The 18,941-nt window shown below is 40.6% G+C and overlaps 1 protein-coding gene and 1 long non-coding RNA gene across 2 annotated transcripts in view; one reads left to right on the forward strand and one right to left on the reverse strand.

Annotated features, from left to right (window-relative positions):
* The window catches only part of LOC118478564 (fibrinogen alpha chain-like), a 22,635-nt gene that overhangs the window by 2,968 nt on the left and 726 nt on the right, over nucleotides 1–18,941 (forward strand). The window lies entirely within an intron of this gene.
* On the reverse strand, nucleotides 3,250–7,923 carry LOC106013137. The gene is made up of 2 exons (XR_001185255.2): nucleotides 7,836–7,923; nucleotides 3,250–4,272 (listed from the first exon to the last, which is right to left on the reverse strand). It is a non-coding gene; the product is annotated as an uncharacterized LOC106013137 (long non-coding RNA).

Genomic DNA, 18,941 nt, shown 5'->3' on the forward strand with positions numbered 1-18,941 from the left:
CCCCCCCCCCCCCCTCTCTCTTTCTCTCTCTGTACATTATAATATAGCCATTAGAGGAAGAGAGAGGGAGGGGGGGCAGTGTGTCAGTAGAGAATAAAAACAACAGGGTGTGTTCGTTGTATGTGTGCAGAAAAGTATGAGAATATTTCATTTAAAAAAGAAACTCATTCATCCATTTCATTCACTTGCAACGATTGTCTCCATACAATGTAACCGTAATATTTAAAATCGGCGCTGTGACATTAGATCTAGATATTTATTGATTTATTGCAGTCGTATGCTAAATATATATAAATTTATATATATAGCGCTAAAAATAATGGGTGAAAACTGAGAGAGTAACATGCATAGGAAAATTAATGTTTTCATCGGAGGCCCTAAGTGGTGGACGTTTACTTTTTGTTCATGTTACAAAGGATGGTAATACTAATACTTGATAGAGAGAGGGATAGGGGGAGAGAGAGAGAGAGAGGGGGGGGGAGAGAGACAGACACACACACACAGAGACAGAGAGGAGAGAAAACTTGGAGGCTTGTGGGGGGGGGGGGGGGGGGGGGTTGTTTTGTTTTCTCTTTTTTTTTTTTTTTTAGTTTTAGTAGGGGTTTTACGGCACTCGCAACTGCATAAGGTCATATGAGCGCCAGAAGATTAGAGGTGTTACAAGAGAGTAACAAAAATAAAAAAGAACAAGGGGGATAAAGACGATAGATCTTTGATAGGAAAGAAGAAGCAAACCACACCAGAGCACCCGCCAACCACCCATTGTGAAAAAGGGGGGGGGGGGTGATTAAAGATGATGGCAAAAAGCCGTAAAGGTGACCTGTGATGTGTAGTAATACAATCAAGAAAAGAGACACAATCTAAGTGGATTCCTTTTATTTTCTTCTCGTTCAACACAAACATGATGTACTTCTGTTCATGGAAGTGAAATGGAAAGATTTCGTCATCTACGCCAAGCGTTGAAGTCAAGCATTCTCCTTTTTTGCGGGGGGGTCTCATTTTATAGATTCCATGTCGGACAGAACTAATTAATTTAACTTTTTATAATTTCTTCCCAATTAATTTGTGCCTTAAGTCCCATTCTGTCCCCGTATAATTATGCAAATTTAGAAGGCCAAATTGTGCACAAAAAAAGCAAAATTATGCAAGTTACCGTAACGCCATTTCCGACATGTTACAAGTCAAAGAGACCCTTCAAAGGAACACTACAGCATGACGATCAAAACACCTAGCATGGCATAAATCCAACAATTGACCTCCCCTCGACACCTTGTGGCATAAGAGGACAGAAAAAGTGAAAGTAAGTACTGGAGAGTAACATACAAAGAATAGGAGAGATATTATAAGGACAACAGAAGTTTAACAGGAAAGAAGGCACAAACCACACCAGAGCACCCACCGACCACTCACGTTGAGTTGGGTTTTTTTCTTTTGGGGTGGGGGTGGGTTATTAAAAAAAACATTCCCTTCTGAGTTCCCAACTGGAGTTGGTTTGCAGGCTTAGGACTGCCGTAGGCCCATTAAAATGTTTTTTGCTTTTGTTGGAGAGAGGTTTCCGCAACTAGATGGCTAGATGGGACCCCAGTAGAAGCTAGCTGTGACCTATATGATGAGTTGGAGAGAGGTTTCTACAACTAGATGGAACTCAGTAGTTACTACTAGTAGCTGTGAGCTAATGATGAGTTCAAGAGAGTCCCCGGGCCCGCGTCTCCCAGCTATCTCCTGTCCTCATAGATGTCGCCACTTTTCTTGATAAAAGTTGAAAATCATTGTCTGTTAAGTTGTCCATCAGCTCATCACCATTACATCTTCCATGGCTGTCAAGTGCTGAAGTCAGTGACGTGCTGGGGTCACAATAATCGACATTTCTATTGCAGGTACAGATGAAGTGCACTTTAAAGCAAAAAACATTTCTTGTGTCAACACCGCTCTGTCCGAGGAATCAGTTTCATTTTCCTTGTCATCAGCATTGTCCTTTGTGGTTAAATCTGTAAGTGTAAGCAAGTCTGTTGCTGGATGATCCCTGTCTGCTGGATTGTTGTCATGTGTCAAGGAAACAAGGAAAAAATGGAGTCTCCAGAACCGCGGTAGATCACATTACATACCGTAAGTAGCAAATAAACCATTATAGAATGGTGTAGTAAATACACACAGATAAAAACGTGTATTTTCACTTCATTACAGTAAGTCAGACAAATATTGCAAATAAACCAACGTAATTTCTTGTCATTTACAATAAACCGTGCATAACTGATGGGAATGGACTTCAATTTATCTCCAAAAAAAACCCCTTGATGTGTGTAAATCCACTTGGGGTTCAAGAACAGATTATGAAAAAATATATTGAAGGGCTCCAATTTTATCAGAGTACTTGGCAAGTGTGCAGTGGGCATTGCTAAAGTCACAGAGCTGGAATTATCTTGACACCAAACTTGCCTGGCTTGTCTGGGCAGTACACTGGGTAGCTGAGACTTGAGATTGCCACTCCATGCCAACGTGCCTTTGTCGACAGCCATGTTGATGTTGGGGGTAGACATTGGCGGTGAAAGTTTCCGCAAGTTTGTTGAGGAAGGGACAGATCTAGAGGAGGGGGTTTCTGCCTTCCTCTTCCATGAGAACAAAGTTGTCGATGTCAGTGACATGGAGGAAAGTCGGGATAGTTTCAAATCTTTTCCTTATCACGTTGTATGGGTTCAATGCCCTTATCAACACTATAAGGCTATTTTAGGGGTAGGACCTCTGAAAACTCCACCAAAACACCATAGTTCATGAAGGCCCAGCCTGGTACTTGAATCAGGGCCATCTACTTTCTAGTCCACAATGATACCAACAGAACTACTTTACAGTCCAGCATGACCAACAGAACTACCGGAGCGGCCGCCCTCGTCCCCTCACAGCACTTGAGAAGAAAGAGAGACTGCACAGATGGACCTGACACGTCCCAGCTAGGAGCCTTTAAAAGATCCACAGTTCATCTGTCCCCTCGACAGTTGAGCTGACTACTGACTGAATTCCGTATTGGAAAATGTGTATTTTAGCTTCATTTACGATAAGTGTTGAATTTATGTAATTTACCACAAATTGCATATATTATAAATAAAAGGCTATCAAGAAATTTAAAAAATCAGATTATGTTCAAATCCGTTCAGGATTCTTCCTGGGAAAAAAAATTAGAGGGTTCCAATTTTATCTGTGTATCTGACTTTGTCACTTTGTGTAGAGATTTGTGCCTCTTATTATAACAAAGAATTTTTGGCCAGTTGGAGATTCCCAATTTTATCACACCACTTGGCAGGTCTGGTACCTTGATACTCATGCAGAAGTTGTGATACAGAATAGCCAATACAAAAGTATTTATAAGACAAATAATACATAAATAAATTTAAAAAAACATAAATCAATTATTTAACTTTGTTAATTTTTTTCTAGTAGCCTACAGGTTCATAGTCTCTACCACCACAAGAAAGTCTCATTTATGACCAGTTTGAAAATAGCAGAGCACAGGGCAGTGTCAGCTAGAATACAAAGTCACAACTTAGATCAAAAGATTTACTTACAAGAAATACATACTTGCATATATATAAAAAAAATTTAAAACCCAGGCCATCTCATCAGTTTGTACAAAGGGAAATAACTCATTATGATATATCGTCCTTCACCTAGACGTGTTAGAGTCATTTCCCCTGCTATTGGGCAGTCAGAGGAATTAAACAGAGGACAGCATTAAAAACCTGTAGTGTTACACTTCCAGCCCCAATATACATGACATAAAAGATAATACTAGTTGTGGTAGTAGTCAAAACTTAGATTTAACAGTTTATTTACAAGAAATATATGACACATTTTTTTTAAACGCAAGAGGTTCAAGTTTGGGTTTCATTCAACACACTAACAAACTACATCCAACAGCTCACATTTTGCACACTTGCCTATAGACTCTCCATTCATCCTTCACACTGGTGAGTGTAGTACTGTGTTGGCCACCCAGCTCAAACCTCTCCACACAGTCTGCTCCTGTTTCAGCATGACATGTGTATTGTGGTTTGAACAGGGTGTTCACCCTTGCGCCACGATGAGGCCCAGTACTTCCAACTTCTGCAAGGGAGGGGATGGGGAAGGGGAACTGTGGCAGTCTCTGCTGGAAATCCGACTCAGGCCAGTCTTGGCTTTAGGTCTGCTGAGTGACCACGTCTTCCGGCTTCATGACGGGCTCTCCAGTGACTCGTCCTCTCTTGCCGGTCAAACGTGTCTCTCCGTCCTCTGGTGGAACGCCTGTTTTCAGGTGGACGTTTTACAGTGAAAAGATCTATGAAATCAATCACAACAAAAAACCATCGAAGGTGCCAAATGTCAAACAAAATTAACAAAGGCAAAGGCAACCTAGAGCCTAAAGGCAAATTTTGTTCACTTAAATTGTCCCAAACTGGAGTTTCTTTTCTTAGAATCTTAATTCAGAAGAAGTTTGACACTGAATTATTTCTGCATCTCAACTTTGGACAAAGTTCTGCATTTCAAAACATAGCACACAAAATATAGCAACACTCAAACTGTTCGAAGTTTTAAGATCTATTCAACATAGCAAACAGATCTGTACTGTTTCAAAAACAAACTGTAACCTTCAATCCTGTACATATCTGAATCTCTTCATAAACTTGACGAAACAGTGTTGTATGACGGCCAAAAAATGCAAGGTGTGAAACTGACTGGGAGGAGAACGATGACAAAAATCACTGCGCTGTCTTAAACCTTCAGCTTTGTGCTCAGACTAAGGTCTTTACTCTGTGCTCTCAGATGTTTTTCCTTCGAGTCGTCTAACGCTGCACCGGCTCTAGCAACCGTTACTGATCTCTGTGTCTGTATTGGCTGTTTGAGACTATCTGCAGTCACGGTTGGTGAATTTTTCTACAGCATTTGACTCTCTCTGACATGAGCAAAATATGAGACCGCAGGCTCTGGAGAGGTACACTTATGCAAATTTTATACGAAGCTCTCCGAGAAGTGGTTACAACATTATTTTCATCTCTTTTGGTATTTAATGTAAGTCCAAAGTTACCACAGGTGCTGGAGAAACAGGTAAGCTGATGTTGGCAAAGAGGTGTTCTCTTGTGTTTTGGTGCTCAGAGCACAGTTGTAAGCAAACAGAAGATACCTGATGATAATTTTGAGTACTTTGCCAACAGGCGCAGCCATGAGACGACTGAGCATGAAATAAGCAAACAACTGTTGAAATGAAGCTTGTCTACTTTATTGGTCGCTGCCAATCATGGAAGCAAAATAATTTTTTAATCTATAATTTTGTCCCGTGCCCGTTCCTAGCATAGATCTAGAATCTATTATTGTAAGAACGCCATCATGAACAATAATCAGTACAACCAGGGGAAGAAAGTTAGTAGGTACACAGTACTAAGAACAAAATAACAGTAAACACATTGCAAACAACACCTTACAAATGCTAGACAACACAAAATCGCAAACACACAGAAAACTCGAACTATGACAGTACCACAATATTATTGTTAGCTTAAAGTATTTTATATCCTAACATCCTCTGCTCCCAAAGAGTCACGAGGCGGGCACTTTCCCACATTCCCACTCCCTAGTGGAGCAAACCAAATTTAGTTAATCGTCACCAGACAAAAAAAATAGGCCGAAATATGTGCGCTCAGTCTCATCTACTGGTGACTGTTAATGGGGATCTACTCTAGGGGCATGGACCATGGAAAACAACAACACACACATACATACACATTTGTCTCTACACTATGGCCAGCCAAGTAAACCAAAAATCCCAATCATCATGCCTTTACACAAAATTTAAAACTGCCATCATTTGAAACGAAAAAGATTGGCCCACTACCCTACCCCGTCACACCAAATACAGGCATTCTGGATTCCCTTGCCTTCCAAAACTGAAACCCATTATGAAAGGTCAAAGGTCAGTTCCCCCTTGACCCCTGAACTGTCATATTTGATAACAATATTGGACTTTTAGCCACGAGCCCACACTCTTAAAACTAGAACACCTTTTTCATATCAACTACTCAAAAAAATACAAAAATATTCAATTTCAAGTGGCTCGTGGATGTGTTCCACCCCTTTCCCTCAGCTCAACTCCTTCAAAAACTGCCCTGTCCAAAAAATGAGTTGCCACTATCGTTGTTACCTGGCTCTCTGACTCCTGAGACTAACGTCTTCGACTTCACCGACTATGAGGGATTGAGCATCATTTCCCCTTTGACACCCAACCCCTCATACCCAATTTCCTCTTCAGACTGAATAGCCCCACCACCCCATGCCTTTCAAAGCACCAGCCTCAAAAACAAGCTTATAAATTAAATATAAGAAAACTAAAAAACAACACAACTCCCACTGTTAAATCTATCTCAGCTCTCCTCATTATCAATGGAAGGACTTCTGAAACGAGCGACCACCTCAACAAACACAACAAAGAAGAGACCAACCCCTAACCCTACTCCTACCCTAGCCCTCTATTCTACTCTGCCTCATACTTGTGGTCGCTTGTTATGGATATCCTCCCTTATCAATTCCTACAGTTGTCTTTTTCTCCCTCCTCTTCCCCTAAAAATATTAATTGTCTTTTTCCTTTGCTACAACTAATAAAACTGATGACCTACTTGACTGGCTATAATATATATATATATATATGACAAGAGACAAACAAAGGGTCGGTGTTAGTGGGTTGTAAAGAAGGTGAATCCTGTTGAGACTGGCGCACCTCCTACCACAAATTATAGGTTATACTATATATGGCGTCTTACCTTTATCTAATGAATTATAAACTCAAACATTTACCTATTTTAAGATGATGAACACAGTAACAACACACTCATCCATACTTTCTACAACAAAAACAAAGAAAAAAATGTCGGCAGGTTCCAATCCAAGTCATGGACAAGCCAATTCCCTGAGAGAGAGAGAGAGGGGGGAGAGAGAGAGAGAGAGAGAGAGGGGGAGAGTGAGAGAGAGAGAGAGAGAGAGAGAGAGAGAGAGAGAGAGAGAGACATGGGGGGGGGAGCGAGAGTAGAGAGAGGAGGAAGGAGGGGAAAGGGGGAGGAGAGAGAGAGACAGAGAGAGAGAGACAGAGAGTGAGAGAGAGAAAGAGAGAGAGAGAAACAGAGCGAGCGAGAGAGAGGGAGGGAGAGAGAGTGAGAGAGAGAAAGAGAGAGAAACAGAGCGAGCGAGAGAGATGGGGGGGGGGGAGAGAGAGAGAGAGAGAGAGAGAGAGAGAGAGAGAGAGACACAAAGAGTAGTAGTATAAGGTTTTACGGCGCTCGCAACTGCTAAGGTCATATGAGCGCGCAGACACAAAGAGAGATCCCCACAAAAACCATTAAAAGTGAACAGTCTGACTCTGGACTTCAGACATGCATGTTTATACTAGATCTAGAAGGTGGGCAAAAGCCAAAAATACAAAAATCCTAAAACCATACACACACATCGCAAGAATAGAATAAAACTTAAACAACACACGGACCCAGACAAACACACACTTGCCACACAGCCTACAATACAGTACAGAAGTCCATCACTCAGACTCAGTGATCTTATCACTTAGCCACCATCTTGTCCTATCCCTTCATCGGTTTTCTCCGTAGTACGTCATAGAGAACAATCACCTCTCCACTCCTAGGTCCACTAATCCACCGCACCTCTCTCCCAGCCACCCGCCTCAACCACTCAGTGTACCATTCCGGCCCTCCAGCGGCCAATCTATTGACAACTGGGACACCTTGACTATCTCTAGCTTTATCTACCTCAATCAAATACCGGTTTCCTTCACAATCCACACCGATTAAGTAAGTATCCCTTCTCACCTCTAATCCACAGAACATGTACTCTCCTTCCAGGCCATAGAACTGGCCTTCCTCCAAGTCAAGACGCTCACCTAGACGAAGTAGCGATTCAGCGGTGAAAAGAGACGAAGAATTCCCCATGGCGGCGGCAAAGACAAAGAGATCGAGAGGGCAGGACTCTTCTCCTTCACTGGCTTCAGCTCAGGAACGAATGGATCTCTGGAAGACAAAGACACTAGATCTAAAGATCGACGTGAAATCTTCAGAAAAGCGACTCGACAGCCAAACAATTGTTCTTGATAACTTGCAAATCGTCTCAAACCAAATGCAGTGCGTCAATACACTTCAAACAGCAGATAGCTTTTGCAACTCGCAACCAAGAGCAAAATGGCGACCAAAATGGCGACTGACTTGGCCTACATCCGCTCAAAGATTTTTCCAACAATTCCTTAGTAAAATATACCGGAAGTTCGTAGAATGGGGAATAGCGGATGTACCCCATGAAAGAGGCAAAAAGCATTGTTCACAAAATAATGTCCTTCACACAAACGCGCAAAATAATTTAAATCTTTTTTAGAATAGTTTTTAAGAGTTTTACGGCACTTGCACCACAATAGGGTCATATAAGTGCCGAAGATTAGAGGTGTTATAAGAAAGTAATAAACAAAAACAAAACAAAAAAAAGAAGGAGGGGAGATAAAGACGATAGATATTTGATACTGATAGGAAAGAAGAAGCAAACCACACTAGAGCACCCGCCAACCACCCACTTAAATCTGTTGTTTGTTTTTTTTAATAAAGTTGAGTCAACTACATGTATACAGATCTATTTACCCAACATTGTTATTTTCCTTATTGATTATAGTTATAAGCAAGCTATGCTATTAATTATATATTCAAAATCGTAGATCTATACAATCATGTAGGCTAGGCCTACCCTGTCCTCAGAGGCGAAGCGTCTATATAATCAAATACACACTGCTTCCCTTCCTAATTTTGAAACATTGTCGCAGTCAAATTCACCCATAGACTTAAAAGTAAGCTTAAAGTGAGGCCGGAAGAGTCTACCAATAGAGTTGAAGGGACAATGGGCATAGCAGTCAAAACTGTTTCATTGAGAGAGAGAGAGGGGGGGGTGAGGAGAGAGAGAGAGAGAGAGAGAGAGAGAGAGAGAGAGAGAGAGAGAGAGAGAGAGAGAGAGAGAGAGAGAGAGACAGAGAGAGAGGGAGAGGGAGAGAGAGAGACAGAGAGGAGAGAAAAATTGGAGGTTTGTGAGGGGGGGGGTTCTTTCTCTTTTTTAAAAGTTTTAGTAGAGGTTTTACGGCACTCGCAACTGCATAAGGTCATATGAGCGCCAGATGATTAGAGGTGTTACAAAGAGAGTAACAAACATAAAAGAGAGAGAGAGAGAGAGAGAGAGAGAGAGATCTTTGACAGGAAAGAAGAAGCAAACCACACCAGAGCACCCGCCAACCACCCACTGAAAAAAAGGGGGGGGGTGTGATTAAAGAAGATGACAAAAAGCCGTAAAGGTGACCTGTGATGTGTAGTAATACAATCAAGAAAAGAGACACAATCTAAGTGAATTCCTTTTATTTTCTTCTCGTTCAAGACAAACATGATATGTACTTCTGTTGTTCATGGAAGTGAAATGGAAAGATTTCGTCATCTACGCCAAGCGTCGAAGTCAAGCATTCTCCTTTTTTTGCGCGGGGGGGGCCTCATTTGATAGATTCCATGTCGGAGAGGACTAATTTAACTTTTTATAATTTCTTCCCAATTAATTTGTGCCTTGCCTAAGTCCCACATGAGGTCTGGACAGTGACAGGAAATGCATCCGCTGCTGTCTCTCTTCCTCTTTCCCCCTGCACAGACTCAGTCCAGGTTTAGAAAACGCCAGCAGATTGTACCACGAGCGAGTTTGTTGGCTCCCACCTCCGGGCTAGGCATGCTTAGTAAGAGTTTTACGGCACTTGCATTGCAACACGAAATAAGTGCCCAAGATTAGAGGTGTTACAGGACAGGTGTTTGATAAGAAAGAAGGAGCAAACCACACCAGAGCACCCGCCAACCACCCACGGGGAAAATGTCTTCATGCATGATACAGTGGAATCCTGTTATAACGAGAGGGAGGGAACCGGTGCGAAATGTCCGTTATACTATAGCAGGATTCTCGTTATAAGGGATCCAGTAATAAATTCAAGGGAAATAGTAAAGTAGACCTAATCTATGAGTTTGGTTTCTGTTTATTCCTTTTTGTATTTCCCCTGATGATGATTTTGTTCAAACATGATCTCTAGGTTTTACTTGATCAAAAATCGAATCAGTTTTTCTTCTCTAGCACTAGCAATGTTGACAGTTCGGCGTTGGCGATCCGAAAGAAGAGGCTCTGGCTTTAGGCTAACTCGCCCGCTGTGTTGTCCCCAACCCCACCACACCCTGCAGTACGTTGCGTCTGCTTGCGCACGTCACACATTCACTCCATCTATCACAGCATTGTTACCTCTCCATCCCGCACCAGAGAAGTGAGAGGCTCGGTATGCCTAGAAAATCTAAACTGGGCCGGCCTATCACACGATGCGTTCTGCTTGTCTGCGCATGCCACACCCTCCCCATTCATTCACCCCGGCCTTCATTGTTGGTTTACTAGGGCTCTCCCATTCTTTGTTTCGCTGGATCACAAAACAACTTTCTCAACTGGCGAGGTTTTATAATATGTGCAATTGGTCTGTGTGCTGTGCACAGCAGCAGCAATATTCCGTTATAACCGACCTGCGTGACTGACTGATTGCGCAATAGCAGTATTTTATTTACAAATATAAAGAAGGAAAAAAAACGGGGTTTTAGAATAGTGTCTTTATAACAGACTTCTCCTTATTTCAGGACTCATTATAAGTGGACTCCACTGTAATTACAATTTAATTCTTTTGGGTGTTTTATGCCTCTATCGATACTAGGCCATAGGGTCGCTTTTAAACACAAGGGGGCTTTCCCGAAAAATGCTGTTTTGAGAAAATCGAAGGTAACGTTTTTGCTCCTTGTTCAGTTTCTTTAATTAAAAGACAATGAGAGTTTTTCTCTATAGCCAAACAAATATAAACACACCAGAGAAACCAAACTTCTCCCATAGGTAGGGCAATGCCCGATTTTTGTGTAGATCAAGATTTCTGGAAACCCCCGAAATCTGGGTTAGTTAGCCCTCTTGTCCTTAAAAGCGACCATCATATATAGCCTATGTACTATCTCTACATCTACATCATTTTTGGATAGGGACTGCTCCGACCCACGACAAACGCTTCCATTTCCACATGATTCAAAAACATTCCTAGTGAACCTACTAGTACTAGTCTAGTACTACTACCCATTCCACACTGCAATTTTTATTTCGTAAGAGTTTTATGGCACTTGCAAAAATATAAGGTCATATATAAGTGCCGAGGATTAGAGGTGTTACAAGACAAGGGAGTAACAAACACAAAAAAAGGAGGAGGGAAAAGGACAACAGACGTTTAATAGGAAAAAAGGAGCAAACCACACAAGAACACCCTCCAACCACCCAAGCAGAAATTATGAGGTCATGCAAGAAGATGTATGCAAGATACATATGACATGTAGTATGTGATATATTATTTTTAGTGTCAAATACTGCAAGGGTCGTACCAACAAAAGCACTCGTCATTCGTATCATCTCATTTGTCCCCGTCGTTTTATGCAAGAAAAATTCTGAAATTATGGAAACTGAGCCCAAAAAATGTGAAAGTATGCGATTCAGTGAATTTTAACAAAGACTGATTAAGAAAAATAAATATAATTAGAAATTATGCAAAAAATGATCAAATTTTGCTAAATTATGCGGGGTGCATAAAATCAAGGGGACAGGTTTATACGGAGCGTGCGTTTCCATGAACCTGTGCAAAGGGAAGAAGGGACGCAGTCATCTCACTCAATTCTGTATTATTTTTCTAGTGGTGTGGTGGGTAGACCCCCCCCCCCCCCCAAGAAAAAAAAAATCCCCACAAAAAACTTTTATTTACAACACAAAAGCATCACCAAGAACAACAAAGAATAACAACAGCAACAAACCAAAAACAAAACGAAACGACAACACTGAAGATAACAGACAAATCAACAAGTAAATTTTTATATTTTTTCAAAGAACACACGCACAAATCAGCATTTTCATTTTTTGCCCATCCTCAGCACGATACAGACCACTGTCTGTGGTGTAGTGGGTAAGCCAATTGTCCTCGCATGTTGGAGACCTGAGTTCGAATCTCGGGTGGGGAGGATTTTTTCAATCTAGTATCTTGGTCTTTCTGCCGGGAGAAATATCATTGAGCGCATGTATAATATATGTGTAGATAGATGATTCTATATAATATATATATATAAATGTGTAGATAGCCTGCCTCCAAAATAATCTATCAGTATCACATGTCTCGATGGAAGTGTTCAACAGACCCTACATTTTTTTAAATTGAAGGGCCACATTACTTACCCTTACATTTACAGATTAAAGAAAAAATGAAATATTTATTATAAAAAATTACTTGAAAAAAAAAAAAGCTGTTAATACAACTTACGTGATGTTGACAAAATGTTACAATATGGTTGTAAGGTAAGTAGGCTACATGTATTGTAAGGCGTCATTATTCAAAATTTGAACCCTATTACTAATTAGTCGAAAAATGAGGAAACTTTAGTTTCTTTCGTAATAAAATCTTACCAGAAGAGGCAACTTACATGATATTCCTTACAAATAGTGTGGAAAAAGCAACCTTCACATAATAATATTCTTCTACTTCTTTTCTAGGTTGCCATAGATAGAGGGATGACGGTCCTAATCCTATTCAAATCCTTCACCATTACGGGGCCGTTCAAATATAATCTTACGCCTGGGAGGGGGGGGGGGGGGGTCTTGGGCTCCTGTAAGAAAAGTGTAAGAAAGGGGCATTGTGCACCAATGTCAATGTAACATTACACTTTTGTGAGGTGAAAAAATATTTTTTACTTAATTATTAACTCTGCATTTGTTGATGATAACTAATTTCACTTTTTTTTTCAGCTTAAATTATCAGTAATAACAGGGATTGTGAGAGATACAGCGGAATCCTGATAAAGTCAACTTGCTTAAAGTCAACTCTTGCTTACAGTCAACACCTCACTGTAGTCCCGTTTCTTACCTTTTTTGTTAAAGTAATTGTGTTTCTGATACAGTCAACCGCTTGAGGGTTAACCTTGCGTAAAGTCAACAATTAGGGGCTAAATCCTAAGATGAATTCCATTCAAGAAGAAATATTTCGCCTGAGCAAGTGGTGTACACACCTCCAATTACATAATATGTACTTTGTTCATTCATTATCTCTTGTTTTGGTGACAACTTCAGAATTATACCCCTTGAAATTGAGATTACATCTTGTTTATTACCAGGTAGGCCTACTTTGTAATTTTGTAGCTGTCATCTTCAATTTTCAATGGCCGGTACATGTAGTACTATGGAAAAAGTCAACCTTGCTCAACAAAGTCAACACTTTATTTCTGTCCGGGGTGTTGACTTTATCAGAATTCCACTGTAACTTGTTTGGTTTTTTTAATTAAAGCCGTTTTGTCATAGACATGAGTCTCAATTTTTTTCCTTTTTATTAGTAAGAAAGAGTGTGTATGCAATATTTTCCTTGAATGATTTACTCTAATTGTGAGTGTGAGGCAGCGTGGTGAAATCAGGCGCTCGTCAAAATAATGAAAGTGAAAAAAACTGGCATTTTTCCGCAGGTTTGGGAATTTTTATTGAATTTTTTTTTCCGCACTAAACACCTTTTATGTCCATACTAAAAAACGTTCATTACACGCACAAAATGTGTGATTTTTCCGTTTTAAGGGCTCTCAAGCTATTGAAGTAATCAAACTTTGGCGGCCGTTTTCTCACTAAATTTACCTCTGAAATCAGGTGACCCCACCTCTTTCAATCACAAATATTTCGACTTCTATTCAGCATAGATGAATATTGTTTTCATCAAAAGGAAGGCAAATGGACAGGCTTTAAGATGATATCAATAACTCTGTAAGCCTCAAAATCAAAACTGACGAGCGCTTGATCCCACCATGTCGTAACACCTTTTATTTTTTAGTGCATATATGTGTGTATGCTGTTTTTCATGAATATTATGCAATGCGCATAGAGTAATGATTGTTTTACGGATTTGTGGGATATAAATGTCATATTAATTTTATCATTATACGCGAACAATGTAATATTACGGGGTGGGGGGTAAGGGCAAATGTAAGAAAAGTGTAAGAAAGGGGGGGGGGGGGGTAAAAAAGTCCCCAAAAAGGTGTAAGATGATATTTGAACAGCCCCTACCCTCAATTACACTGAAGACAGTTTCAGTTTTGTACATAACAGCAAATGTTTTTTGTACACAGTAGTACACGGCAAATGTGAAAAAAATGCCCCATTTCAGAAGCACCTTCCCTTTAGGGACCCAGTCTTTTGACAGTATTTCACAGGAAGGGCTTTTTCTTTTTTCACTTCACTCTATAGTGACCGTCGAATGTAGGATCAAAATAATAAGACGTATTACGTAATGCTCACAATTCATGGACATTTTGTGCATCTTTTTGTGTGTAATCAGAAGAAAAAGAAAAATGCAACAAAAACAAAACTGTTTGACTTAAGGAGTTCTTATTCTGTGGGAGACGTTTTTTTCAACAGCTTCAAATATAGATAATTTCTTAATAGATTTTACATACTGGTAACAGATGGCACCACATTGCCAGTTCCCACCAGTTAAGTATGGTGGTATTAATTTACATAACTGACACCAACAACTTGACCGCTCTTCCCTCTTCAAAAAGTGGGTCCCAGATCTCAAAACAGACTTTGATTTAGATGAAAATGTCAGAATTTTCTATTTTAGGGCCAACCTAGGCTGAGAGGGATAAAACGTCCCAGCAGACCGGGATATTCTACTAATTACATGGCCTACCGGTATTACGAAAATATTTCCTCACACCAGAAGTGAATTCACTTCTGCATGGCTAATTGAAGTGCCTAACTGTTGTTACATCGCAAACTCCTAGTTTAGTTTTAGAAAAAGTTTTACGGCACTTGCAACACAATAAGGTCATATAGAGCCGAAGAACAGATGTGTTACAAGAGAGTAACATACATACAAATGAAGGAGAGATACGGACGATAGATATTTGATAGGAAAGAAGGAGCAGAGCACCCGCCAACCACGAACAGTAAAAGTAAGAAAACAAAATAGTCGGAAGAAACAAGTATGTAGGCTATTATGATGGAGAGACAGAAACAACTGAGAGGCAGCAAAGTAGAATTTCAAGACTTGTGGGGACCGGCCCCAAAGCCACCCACAAAACAATGATAAACACACACACAGAACCAACACAAAAAACAGAAATATAACATAATTAAAACAAGCAACCCATTTTTAGTTTAGTTTAGTTTTAGTAAAGCTTTTACGACGCTAGCAACTGCAAAAGGTCATATAAAATAAAGCGCCAGAAGATTAGCTTACTGACTACTGGCCCCTTTCACAAATCACTAGCGCTGAGTACTGGCATTTTTTAGGGTATTTCAAAACACCACCACAACTCTCAGAATTACCCTATTGTCATTATTTTTTGACACAGTAAAGTAAAGTTACTTTCAAGCTTAATCTATTGCAAAAAATTTAAGCTCTCTAGGTCTAATACTTTAATTCTTATGATTGTTTCAAAATTGGAATGAATTTGATTTTTCGAAAAATGTCCAGAAACATGACATAGAATGAAATTCACAACAACAACAAAAATAAAAGTTCAAAGAGCTGTTTTGATTTGTATCCATGTGTGAGTGTTTGGTGAAAATATAAAAGCTGGTCTATGCGTTTATTCAGACCCATACACTGAATTACATGAGACAGATGTAGGGAACGAAGTTGTGATTTCGTCGCGCGAACAACAACAACAGTAGGCCTTGAACTAGAAACCCGCATCCGCTTCCGAACAGAGGGACTCAGCTGAGTCTAGATATCTCTAGATTCTAAATTCATAATTCACGCACCTGATGAAATGCTTTTAACCAACATTAATATTACAGCACAACCTATGATAGGGTTTGACACAATAGAATTGGAAATGAATCCTCCATTGAGGTCTATAATGATCTATATAAATCTAGATCTAGATCTAGATTCTATTACAAGTGAGTCGGACTTGAATGAATCCGCACGATCTGAACAATTGAATTAGTCAACAAACGAAATTCAAAATGGCCGCTCGAGCACGAAACTGAAAGTAGATAATTTAGGTCATCGTCCTTTTTCGTATTCGCATTTCTACTCAGGTTCCGACAATTATGTCGGAAACGCCGACGTCGGCACGAAAACAAGAGTGCCGATAAAGCTGACGGGAGAAAAAGGGGGCGCTGGCAGTCGGCCAGGCCTCACACTACGCACATTGACTGATACAGGTGGGCCTAGCTGTAGCATCCGCCGGCTCGCGGGTCGGGTCGCGATTGTCGGCAAACATGCAGGTCTAGGTACGAGATCCGTACCTGCGAACCGACCGCCCGCCCCGTACCTGTGACGGGATCCGTAGTCAGTGAGTTAGAGGTGTTACAAGAGAGTAACAAACACAAAAAAGAAGGAGGGGAGATAAAGAGGATAGATGTTTGATAGGAAAGAAGAAGCAAACCACACACAGAGCACCCGTCAACTACCCACTGTCATTCGATGACTTAAACTTCACGGCAAAAGAAAAAGATGGATCAACGAAGTCAAAGAGGCCTTCCAAAAGGAACAGCATGACGATCAAAACACCTAGCATAAATCCAACAATTGACCTCCCCTCGACACCTTGTGGCATAAGAGGACAGAAAAAGTGAAAGTAAGTACCGGAGAGTAACATACAAAAGAATAGGAGAGATTATATTATTATAAGGACAATAGAAGTTTAACAGAAAAGAAGGCACAAACCACACCAGAGCACCCACCGACCACTCACGCTGAGTTGGGTTTTTTTCTTTTTGGGTGGGGATGGGTTATTGAAAAAAACATTCCCTTCTGAGTTCCCAACTGGAGTTGGTTTGCAGGCTTAGGACTGCCGTAGGCCCATTAAAATGTTTTTTGCTTTTGTTGGAGAGAGGTTTCCACAACTAGATGGAACTCAGTAGTTACTACTAGTAGCTGTGAGCTTTATGATGAGTTCAAGAGAGTCCCCGGGCCCGCGTCTCCCAGCTATCTCCTGTCCTCATAGATGTCGCCACTTTTCTTGATAGAAGTTGAAAATCGTTGTCTGTTAAGTTGTCCATCAGCTCATCACCATTACATCTTCCATGGCTGTCAAGTGCTGGAGTCAGTGACGTGCTGGGGTCACAACAGTCGACATTTCTATTGCAGGAACAGATGAAGTGCACTTTAAAGCAAAAAACATTTCTTGTGTCAACACCGCTCTGTCCGAGGAATCAGTTTCATTTTCCTTGTCATCAACATTGTCCTTTGTTGTTAAATCTGTAAGTGTAAGTAAGTCTGTTGCTTGATGATCCCTGTCTGCAGGATTGTTGTCACGTGTCAAGGAAACAAGGAAAAAATGGAGTCTCCAGAACCGCGGTAGATCACATTACATACTGTAAGTAGCAAATAACCATTATAGAATAGTGTAGTAAATACACACAGATAAAAACGTGTATTTCCACTTCATTACAGTAAGTCAGACAAATAAACCAACGTAATTTCTTGTCATTTACAATAAGCTGCGCATAACTGATGGGAATGGACTTCAATTTATCTCCAACCCCCCCCCCCCCCCCCCCTTGATTTGTGTAAATCCACTTGGGGTTCAAGAACAGATTATGAAATAAAATATCGAAGGGCTCCAATTTTATCAGAGTACTTGGCAAGTGTGCAGTGGGCATTGCTGAAGTCACAGAGCTGGAATTATCTTGACACCAAACTTGCCTGGCTTGTCTGGGCAGTACACTGGGTAGCTGAGACTTGAGACTGCCACTCCATGCCAACGTGCCTTTGTCGACAGCCATGTTGATGTTGGGGGTAGACATTGGCGGTGAAAGTTTCCGCAATTTTGTTGAGGAAGGGACAGATCTAGAGGAGAGGGTTGCTGCCTTCCTCTTCCCTGTGAACAAAGTTGTCCATGTCAGTGACATGGAGGAAAGTCAGGACAGTTTCAAATCTTTTCCTTATCACGTTGTTGTATGGGTTCAATGCCCTTATCAACACTATAAGGCTATTTAAGGGGTAGGACATCTGAAAACTCCACCAAAACACCAGAGTTCATGAAGGCCCAGCCCGGTACTTGAATCAGGGCCATCTACTTTCTAGTCCACAATGATACCAACAGAACTACTTTACAGTCCAGCATGACCAACAGAACTACCGGAGCGGCCACACACATCCCATCACAGCACTTGAGAAGAAAGAGAGACTGCACAGATGGACCTGACACGTCCCAGCTAGGAGCCTTTAAAAGATCCACATGAGTTCATCTGTCCCCTCGACAGTTGAGCTGACTGAATTCCGTATTGGAAAATGTGTATTTTAGCTTCATTTACGATAAGTGTTGAATTAATGTAATTTACCACAAATTGCATATATTATAAATAAAAGGCTATCAAGAAATTTAAAAAATCAGATTATGTTCAAATCCGTTCAGGATTCTTCCTGGGGAAAAAAATTAGAGGGTTCCAATTTTATCTGTGTACCCGGCAGCTGTGTATCTGACTTTGTCACTTTGTGTAGAGATTTGTGCCTCTATTATAACAAAGAATTTTTGGCCAGTTGGAGATTCCCAATTTTATCACACCACTTGACAGGTCTGGTAAATACATAAATAAATTTTTAAAAACATAAATCAATTATTTAACTTTGTTAATTTTTTTCTAATTTTAAAAAAACCCAGGCCATCTCATCAGTTTGTACAAAGGGAAATAACTCATTATGACATATCGTCCTTCACCTAGTCGTGTTAGAGTCATTTCCCCTGCTATTGGGCAGTCAGGGGAATTAAACAGAGGACAGCATTAACTCATTCGCTACGTATTATTTTCGGCTTGTGGACGAATTCTTTTCGGGAGGGCGAAATGAGATGATGACTAGTGCGCAGTTCACA

The sequence above is a fragment of the Aplysia californica genome, unplaced genomic scaffold, assembly GCF_000002075.1.
Source record: "Aplysia californica isolate F4 #8 unplaced genomic scaffold, AplCal3.0 scaffold00684, whole genome shotgun sequence".
Taxonomy (NCBI): domain Eukaryota; kingdom Metazoa; phylum Mollusca; class Gastropoda; order Aplysiida; family Aplysiidae; genus Aplysia; species Aplysia californica.